The 10601-nt window shown below is 39.1% G+C and overlaps 1 protein-coding gene across 1 annotated transcript in view; it reads right to left on the bottom strand.

Moving 5' to 3' along the window:
• Nucleotides 1-10601, bottom strand: part of LOC113059477 (collagen alpha-6(VI) chain-like) — a 1020620-nt gene that overhangs the window by 267588 nt on the left and 742431 nt on the right.

Raw genomic sequence — 10601 nt, 5'->3', positions numbered from 1 at the left:
TTAAGTTTGGAACAACTAGTTTTATTTGAATGGAGAGTAGTTTGCCATTAATTAGTTAACCCATTTCAAATGAGAATTGGGATGTTTTGTTTAATTTTTTATTTCAAGAAAGGCTGATAAATCTCATGTGACTTCATTTAGTTTCAAAATCAGATGATGGTGATTTAAACTGTGTTCTCATATGTAGATTAGATTTTGTCACCTTGGTGTTTGAGCACCCCACTGCCTCCATGTGAAACATTTACTGCTGTTATTTATGTTCGGTGTAATGATACCAGATGAGGCCCAGGTCATAAAATTTAGCTTGAGGCGTACCTAAACGCCCAGTGATTCTGAGAGATATTGAACAGCTCCTTTACTCCGATGCAGCTTTTGTAAAAGCACAAGGCACAGATTTCCGGAATTGTTGTCTCCACTTTTCATTGTCGTTTGTTTCTTGGTGAATGAGAATAAAGGGTGGGAAATGGTGTTTTCAAAGAATGTTAAAGCTTATTAATGGTGTTAGTTCAGATTATTATTAGACTAATACTTGTGCCTGCTGGCATAATAACAGAGAAATGGCCATTCTGCTTGATGTCAGAGAATTACAAGCAGTCTTGACATTGCACATTTTTTCACATTACATACCTTTGTATATATAGGTAGATTTATTACTATTAATTACTTCAATTATCGCCTTGTTAACAGCTAAGACCTACACAAAGTCAATAAAAGAATGGCGATTGCTAAAACTGAACACACCAATAAAGAGTGAGAAGCAGATCATCTGCTACAACATCTTTAAGCGACTGGTAAATGTTCTGATGGACAACATTCAACTGGAAACAATTCAGAAGTTGTAGAAATCTATTCAAGTATTGGAAGCTGTATTAAAGGCAAATGGTGGTAAAAGTAGGCTATTGGTTATTTTGTCCGAACCCCTCTGCTGTCTACATCTGATAACCCATATTGGTTATTGTATATGTACGATAGGTACTCGTCTAGATGGTTCATAATTCTAACACTTCCAATAACACTTGTTTCCTTGAGCTTCAGCAGTTCTGCCATCGCCAGCGAGACAATGCGGTCACTCCTCAGGCGAACTTGTCACATCATTTCTCACTCATCATCTCCCTATTTTCAACCCATTTTCCTCCCCAGGTTTTTAGCAGGTTTCCTCTTCCGCTATGACTTCGTTTTTCCGCCCTGGTTCATTTCCTTTCTTTCTCTCCATCTCTGTCTCTCACCTCATTCTTGCTTGTGTGTTCATCCATCAGTCGTCATCCTTCACCGCTGTAACCATGGTGGCAGATCCATAGATGTGTGAATCGAAAAAAAGAGTGCTCTGCTCAGTGCCGCAGGCTGTGTGGCTGCATGGAAGGAACGAGGACAGCTTGGCAAAGCCCATATACGCCTAGTCTAAAATTAGTTATATGGAAGTTATAGCATTGATTTCCTGGATGCTGTATACCTTGAATGCACTTGATATATGCCAAGTGCATTACCAGATTTGGATCAAACCTGTCTGGTTTACAGTTACAGCTAGTACAGAAGGCTAAATGTTCAGTTTGTTCTTGAATGTTTTCTGTGGAACTGCGAAACCCCAGTTGTAAAGACTTTGAATTAAAACAACAAACACTGACAGCCTGTGTGTGATGTGCAGATGGCTCGAGCTCTTGGGCTACCAGAAACAGTAGGCGCCTGTGCGTTCTCGATTGGATATAAAGGATACTTCCCTTGTAGTCCAAGCAGCGTTGGTTCAGTTCGATACGTGCTTGATGGAGGCATTTAAGCATTTCATGTTTGTGCAGCCGCACTATATCTCAAAGGACGTTTCCATGGTAACAGTTCTCATGGTTCTGCATGAAGAGTAGTTGGAGAGGAGGAGCTGTTTTGTGCTGTAAAGATTGAATGTTAAGCAAGAGCTCCTGTGGATTTAATGGAGGAGACAACATTACCGGGAGAATTGCTGAGATGATAGCCTCCCTTTCCAGTTTCAAAGAGCCACGACTGTGTTTGTAGAGCAAAATGAATTACCCCCTAATCAGCATTCGTTGTGTTGAGTTCTATGTGTGTGATCTTAAATATGCAGCTTAAGGGTCATCGAGTTCATTCGAGTCTGTATTCTGGATGTTTTCGAGCGGGTTTAATTGCTGAATCAGAGAATCGAGCATAGATCTGTAGCCTTTCAGTTTGAAAGGAGCAAAACTGGGATTGTGCCACCAGCCTGTCAACAAACTCTCAATTAGACCTTCTCTGTGTTTGCGCCATGGGCATTCGGCATCCCGCTTTTGCAATGTAATGTCTTGCTGCAAAGATAGACAGAGAATATGGAATCCTGTTAGTGGTTTCACACCATCATCATGACAGCTCATATAAATGTTTTAGTAAAGTAAATGGCATGAGGTATACATAAAATTAGAACTGAATTTTCAACACCACGTCTCAGGAATCTGCAGACTTTTTCCATTTTTTTTTTACAGATGTATTTTGTGTCATAGAATAAAATGTGAAGATATGTGAACTACAGACCCTTTTCAGGCATTTAACCAAAAACCCATAAATATATATACTGTGTACATATACAGTATTGTTCAAAATAATAGCAGTACAATGTGACTAACCAGAATAATCAAGGTTTTTAGTATATTTTTTATTGCTACGTGGCAAACAAGTTACCAGTAGGTTCAGTAGATTGTCAGAAAACAAACAAGACCCAGCATTCATGATATGCACGCTCTTAAGGCTGTGCAATTGGGCAATTAGTTGAAAGGGGTGTGTTCAAAAAAATAGCAGTGTCTACCTTTGACTGTACAAACTCAAAACTATTTTGTACAAACATTTTTTTTTTCTGGGATTTAGCAATCCTGTGAATCACTAAACTAATATTTAGTTGTATGACCACAGTTTTTTAAAACTGCTTGACATCTGTGTGGCATGGAGTCAACCAACTTGTGGCACCTGTCAGCTGTTATTCCACTCCATGATTCTTTAACAACATTCCACAATTCATTCACATTTCTTGGTTTTGCTTCAGAAACAGCATTTTTGATATCACCCCACAAGTTCTCAATTGGATTAAGGTCTGGAGATTGGGCTGGCCACATAACATTAATTTTGTTGGTTTGGAACCAAGACTTTGCCCGTTTACTAGTGTGTTTTGGGTCATTGTCTTGTTGAAACAACCATTTCAAGGGCATGTCCTCTTCAGCATAGGGCAACATGACCTCTTCAAGTATTTTAACATATGCAAACTGATCCATGATCCCTGGTATGCGATAAATAGGCCCAACACCATAGTAGGAGAAACATGCCCATATCATGATGCTTGCACCTCCATGCTTCACTGTCTTCACTGTGTACTGTGGCTTGAATTCAGAGTTTGGGGGTCGTCTCACAAACTGCCTGTGGCCCTTGGACCCAAAAAGAACAATTTTACTCTCATCAGTCCACAAAATGTTCCTCCATTTCTCTTTAGGCCAGTTGATGTGTTCTTTGGCAAATTGTAACCTCTTCTGCACATGCCTTTTTTTTAACAGAGGGACTTTGCGGGGGATTCTTGAAAATAGATTAGCTTCACACAGACGTCTTCTAACTGTCACAGTACTTACAGGTAACTCCAGACTGTCTTTGATCATCCTGGAGGTGATCATTGGCTGAGCCTTTGCCATTCTGGTTATTCTTCTATCCATTTTGATGGTTGTCTTCCGTTTTCTTCCACGTCTCTCTGGTTTTGCTCTCCATTTTAAGGCATTGGAGATCATTTTAGCTGAACAGCCTATCATTTTTTGCACCTCTTTATAGGTTTTCCCCTCTCTAATCAACTTTTTAATCAAAGTACGCTGTTCTTCTGAACAATGTCTTGAACGACCCATTTTCCTCAGCTTTCAAATGCATGTTCAACAAGTGTTGGCTTCATCCTTAAATAGGGGCCACCTGATTCACACCTGTTTCTTCACAAAATTGATGACCTCAGTGATTGAATGCCACACTGCTATTTTTTTGAACACACCCCTTTCAACTAATTCAACTAATTGCCCAATTGCACAGCCTTAAGAGCGTGCATATCATGAATGCTGGGTCTCATTTGTTTTCTGACAATCTACTGAACCTACTGGTAACTTGTTTGCCACGTAGCAATAAAAAAATATACGAAAAACCTTGATTATTCTGGTTAGTCACATTGTACTGCTATTATTTTGAACAATACTGTATATGTATATATACTGTGTACATATATATGTATATATATATATATAATGACTTTGAGACGATGTAACTAGAAGTTCAAAAATGCCATCCCATATCATCGTTTTTAGGACTATTCATGGAACACTCTTATTACCACCTTTTTTGGCGATAGATAAATCTTAGGTTAATTAAGTTTCCAAATTAACTGCCTGTGTCATGCTCTGCGAACAGCCAAACACGTCAAGCTCCTCCCAGAAAAAACAATAAAATAAATGCACTTTTTCATTTCTGATGGGTGATATGACTCGCTCTGAACTAAAGAAGGTTCTGGGACTTTGTAATGTTTTCCTGGAGAGGTTCCTTCGCCCTGAAGTTGTGTGCTGGACCCGTGAGAAGCACAGGTGTGTCCTACAGCCTGCCTGCAGAAAGGAAATTAGATCCAATACCACGCTTCCCAGTGGGAGATTGAGCCCATGCCAGAGTGATTATGTGTGGAGGTAAGTGTGATGTCTTTTGTTTTAGTGAGGCCTGTTAATTCACCATGTTTCTTATGACCAAATCGTCTTCAATAACCCTGTTACTAGTTGCATGTTTGTGTTAATCTGTCTTTGAGACTCTAGCATGTACGAATATCAGGAAAACAAAGTGATGGACTGACTTTAATTACTCCACACATCTGGAGCACTAAAGTTCAGACTTACTCCTTAATAAAATACTGTATTGCTATCTAGATACACATTGTTTTCTGATGATGTCTGAAGAGTCACCCGCATAAATTTTGTAGGAACTCAGAGCCAGGAACCAGCTGCTGCCATGTCTGAAGGCCACTAAACCAGTACTCTTTCAATATTTATTACAATTACTCTGTGTTCCTTTGACGTGGGTTTCTTGTGGATGTGACAGTCTTGTTGACTGGTGAGCTCCGGTGCTGGTGTTGGAGAAACTCATTAAAAATGGAAGCTGTGAAAGTAGGCTAGCGGTTAACTGATGTGGAAGCAATGGGTAAGGAGAAAGGAAAGCCATTCCAAGTTCTACATTGACTATCCCATGTCACTGTTTTCCCTTGTTCCGTTCTCTGCATGAGGAGGTTGTGTCTGCAATTTCTTGTAAATTGCAAAGATTATGTGCTTTTAGTCAACAGGAGAACAGGAATAATTGTTGCATTATTTGTTACTGCTCTAAGTTGTGTGAATATTGAAGCCAGTTTCTGAAGCTGAGGAATTAAGTCTGCCAAAAGTCAAATTTTATTCCATCTAAATAAGTCTGCCTTTTAGTTCATAACCATTTCTGGCTTCTTAAATTAAATTTCTGGGTTCAATACAGAATCTACGAAATCCTGTCAGTTACCACTAAAAACTATAAAATATGCACTTTCTTTGCAATGCCAGCATCTTGGATTTGATTAACAGGGAATACATGATGAAACTGATTAAAATGTATTCCATCAATGCAATACAAGTTTCTTTGCCGAATACATCAATGTAAAATGTAAATGTAAGGGCAGGTTTATAGAAAACTTATTTTTGTGTTTAAAAAGGTGAGACCCTTGGCAGTGGAATGTGAAAATATGCAAGGTTTTGAGATCACGTGTGAGACACCAATGCAACAGTAATAAACAACAGCATTTTAGTGTGTATTTACCTAGAAAAAACAGTGGCATACGCACAGACTGGGGAGTACATACAAGTTGCGTTCTATGCAAGAAACATTTTCTAGCAGATTCTGCATGATTAAGACACAGCAGGAAGGCAGTAGATTAAAACCAAAGTACATTTAAAGCTGTCCCTGACTGAGGGGTCTCATGGATTTGTCCCAGTAAAAAGAAAAATGTGGCCCTGGACCACAAAACCAGTCGCTGGGGTATATTTTTTAGCAATAGCCAAAAAAAAACAAACAAAAAAAAACATTGTATTAGTAAAAAAAAAAAAATAGATTTTTCTTTTATGGCAAAACTCATTAGGATATTTATTAAAGATCATGTTCCATGAAGATATTTTGTTAATTTCCTACCGTTAATATATCAAAACTGAATTTTTTATTTTAGTAATATTGCATTGCTAAGAATTTATTTGCACAACTTCAATGGCGATTTTCTCAGGATTTTGACTTTTTTGCTCCCTCAGATTCCAGATTTTCAAATAGTTGTATTTCAGCCAGATATTGTTCGATCCTATCAAACCATACATCAATGGAAAGCTTATTTATTCAGCTTTCATATGATGTATAAATCTTTCGGCTGGTTTTGTGGTCCGGGGTCATGTATGATTCAGCTGGAGTTTAAGGCTTGTGCACTTTTCTATAGACCAGTCATCTCTTTCATCTGACTAATGCAATTTTATTATATATCTAATTAGCTCATTATTGCAACAGTGAAACATGCTTAAAGCTCTAAGCTGCCATTTTGATTTACATTTGCTTCCTAAGTGCAATTAGTTAAGGTTTTTTATTGATTTACTCCTTTACTAACTGGAAAGAGAGCTAGACTCTATTTTCAGAACAGACAGAAGCATTAATGAACACATGTGAAGTGAACTTATTTGACACTCCTCATTTTCTGACTATTATACCCTGCATATCACAAGGCTGAGTGCACTTTAGCCATACATGTCATTGTGCTTTGATTGTCTCATTACCTTCGTTCCTTTTGTTTCCAGTTATCTGAGTCCTTCATTAGAATCATGAGTGTGTTACACAACAATGAGCTTCATTGTGCTCTCACTCATTTTGTGACTTGGTAACAGTTAATATAGGCATCTATTTAGCTGCGTGGGCCACTGCTGGCAACCGGACTGCACCATGCAGGACGAGAAGATTTGTTTTGTGGTATTTGCATATGGAGAGACAACTATGTATTTTTTGGTTTAATGTAAATATTCCGTTGGCGTTTTGCAATTAACCACGTTTTGCTTTTCCCGTATTCCTCAACATTTTGCCAACTAATAACAGAACACAGCACTGCTTAATACTAGCTCTGTTGCAGAAATTCTGTCAGTCCAAGTGTCGATCCAGTAAATGGTCAGTGTACCATGTGCCACGATTAGCTTGCAGTGTGTACCTTGTTCTATTTCTATGCAAGTGTCTTTATTTGTCAGTGGTAGGAGCATCATAACCGTCTCTTTCTCTCGCTGTCCTCTTCTATTTGATTTCCATTCAGGTTGTCACCTCTCCTGCCAGCATTTTTGGTTTGATGCCACAGCAAAAGCACACTTGGCCTGCCTGTATCAGCCCATTCCTGTTGCCGTCGAGTCTGACATCTGGATCTGACAGATCTCTGATAGCTTATGATTCATATGAACCATATGTTGTCATTGCTGGTCTGTCATCTTTTGTTCTCCATAAACAGTTCCCAAATGGATTTTTACTTTATCTCCTTGACTGAAGTGTTATACCTTCACAAAATGTCCAATTTGTGTCATTCATATTTAATTTATGCATTTAGCTGACGCTTTTGTGTAAACGCTTTGTACACAATTGAGCCCAGCTTTGAAGTCTGCATGTCATTTTGAGGTTGATGAAATTGAATACATTTGTTTCAGTGTAGTCAACATCTGATAGATCTACATTGGTTGCCATAGTAATGACTATGCATGATGGCAAGAGGCTCTTTTCCACAACAACCGAGAGCTGTCAGTATGGAACTAGAGGATGGAAATATGGAAAGATTTAACTCTCTTAATTTCTATTACATTGCACTGTGATTCTGAACTACTTCAAATCTCAGTTGCATTATAACATTTTAAAAGTCCATGCATGCACTGCATTTAAAACAATTAACTTTTTCTCTATTGAATACATGGCAAATGCCCTTGCTAGTGCTATGAAGGAACACCTTATGTCAATACAGTTACCATTTTTCTTCTCAACATTTCGATACATAAATATAACGAAGCAATAGCATTGATCATCATGCTAATCCACGCTGCTGTGATTAATGCGCAACAATAAATACAAGGAACCAGGAGGAATCATGTTTCTGTAATCTGTTAATATGGCATTAATATGTCACTACTCGCACAAGTCAACATGAGTGTGCAAGTGAAAAAACACAGCATGTCCGCTGTATAGCAATGGAGTAGAGCGGAGAGACAGAGCATTGAGGCAACACAGACGGGGGGATGGGCTGCAGCTAATGCTGAGGAGGGGGGCTGCACAAACAGTTTAGTTCTGCTCTGGTTGGCAGCACATAAGTCTGTATGATGTAAACTCCAGCCTGTCCAGAGCCAGGAATAGCAGCAGTGTGCTAATGGCACTTGAATAAAGGCAAATGAAATCGCCGAAGTAGGTGTGTGAGAAAAATGAGGAGGTGCTTAACTCTGGCCACATGGGCAGAGGAACAGGATTATAATATATTTGCATAACAGAAAGTGCTTTTTTGCCAAGCATGTTTGCACATACACAGAATTTGTTCTGGTGACAGAAGCTTCCAGTACACAGAGTATTTCAAAAACTGCTGATCTACTGGGATTTTTACACACAACCATCTAGGGTTTACAGAGAATGGTCCGAAAAAGAGAAAATATACAGTGAGCGGCAGTTGTGTGGATGAAAATGCCTTGTTGATGTCAGAGGTCATAGGAGATTTGGCAGACTGGTTACAGATGATAGAAGGCAACAGTAATTCAAATAACCACTCGTTACAACCAAGGTATGCAGAATACCATCTCTGAAAGCTCAACACGTCAAACTCTGAAGCAGACGGGCTACAGCAGCAGAAGACCACATTGGGTGCCACTCCTGTCAGCTAAGAACAGGAAATGGGGGCTACAATTTGCACAGGCTCACCAAAATTGGACAATAGAAGATTGGAAAACTGTTTCCTGGTCTGATGAGTCTCGATTTCTGCTGCGACATTCACGGTCAGAACTTGGCATAAAGAACATGAAATCATGGATCCATCCTGCCTTGTTTCGATGGTTCAGGCTGGTGGTTGTGGTGTAATGATGTGCGGGATATTATCTTGGCACACTTTGGGCCCCTTATTACCAGCTGAGCATTGTTTAAACGCCACAGCCTACCTGAGTATTGTTGCTGACCATGTCCATCCCTTTATGACTACAGTGTACCCATCTTCTGATAGCTACTTCCAGCAGGATAATGCACCATGTCACAAAGATCAAATCATCTCACAATGGATTCTTGAACATGACAATGAGTTAACTTTACTCAAATGGCCTCCACAGTCACCAGATCTCAATCCAATAGAGCAGCTTTGGGATGTGGTGGAATGGAACATTCCCATAATGGATGTGCAGCCGACAAATCTGCAGCAACTGATGCTATCATGTCAATATGGACCAAAATCTTTTTGAATCTATGCCACAAAAAATGATGGCAGTTCTGAAGGCAGAATGGGGTCCAACCCGTTTGTGGTATAAAGATGGAAAATAATAGAATATACTAGTGCCACAAGGATCCGTCCTAGGTCCCCTTCTATTTTCAATATACATGTTGCCCCTTGGTAATATTATTAGAAAATACGGAATTAGCTTCCACTGTTATGCTGATGATACTCAGCTATATATCTCAACGAGACCAGATGAAACTTCCCAATTATCTAAGCTAACAGAGTTTGTTAAAAATGTACAAGATTGGATGACAAATACTTTTCTCCAATTAAATTCGGATAAGACAGAGATACTAATTATTGGACCAAAAAACACTACACAGAACCTTGTAGATTACAATCTGCAACTAGACGGATGTACTGTTACTTCCTCTACAGTCAGAAATCTGGGTGTTACATTAGACAGCAATTTGTCTTTTGAAAATCATATTTCCAATGTTACAAAAACTGCATTCTTCCATCTTAGAAACATTGCCAAGCTACGAAACGTTATCTGTTTCTGATGCAGAAAAGCTAGTTCATGCATTCATGACCTCTAGACTGGACTATTGTAATGCACTTCTAGGTGGTTGTCCTGCTTCGTCAATAAACAAGCTACAGATCGTCCAAAATCCAGCAGCTAGAGTCCTTACGAGGTCAAGAAAATATGATAATATTACCCCAATTTTACAGTCTCTGCACTGGCTACCTATTAAGTTCCGTATCAGTTACAAATTATCATTACTTACCTATAAGGCCCTGAATGGTTTAGCTCCTGCGTACCTAACTAGCCTTCTACCACGTTACAACCCATCACGCACCCTAAGGTCACAAAACACTGGACTTTTGGTCGTTCCTAGGATAGCAAAGTCCACTAAAGGAGGTAGAGCTTTCTCACATTTGGCTCCCAAACTCTGGAATAGCCTTCCTGATAATGTTCGGGGTTCAGACACACTCTCTCTGTTTAAATCTAGATTAAAAACACATCTCTTTCGCCAAGCATTCGAATAATGTATCTTTTTAATTGTGAGTGTAGTTGCATCTGATCACAGGTGCATTTTTATTCATTTGCTTGGGTTAAACTAATTTTACTTTGTTGGATCAGCAG

This window comes from Carassius auratus, chromosome 41, assembly GCF_003368295.1.
Source record: "Carassius auratus strain Wakin chromosome 41, ASM336829v1, whole genome shotgun sequence".
In the NCBI taxonomy this organism is placed as follows: domain Eukaryota; kingdom Metazoa; phylum Chordata; class Actinopteri; order Cypriniformes; family Cyprinidae; genus Carassius; species Carassius auratus.
This window is presented reverse-complemented; position numbering and strand designations above follow the sequence as displayed.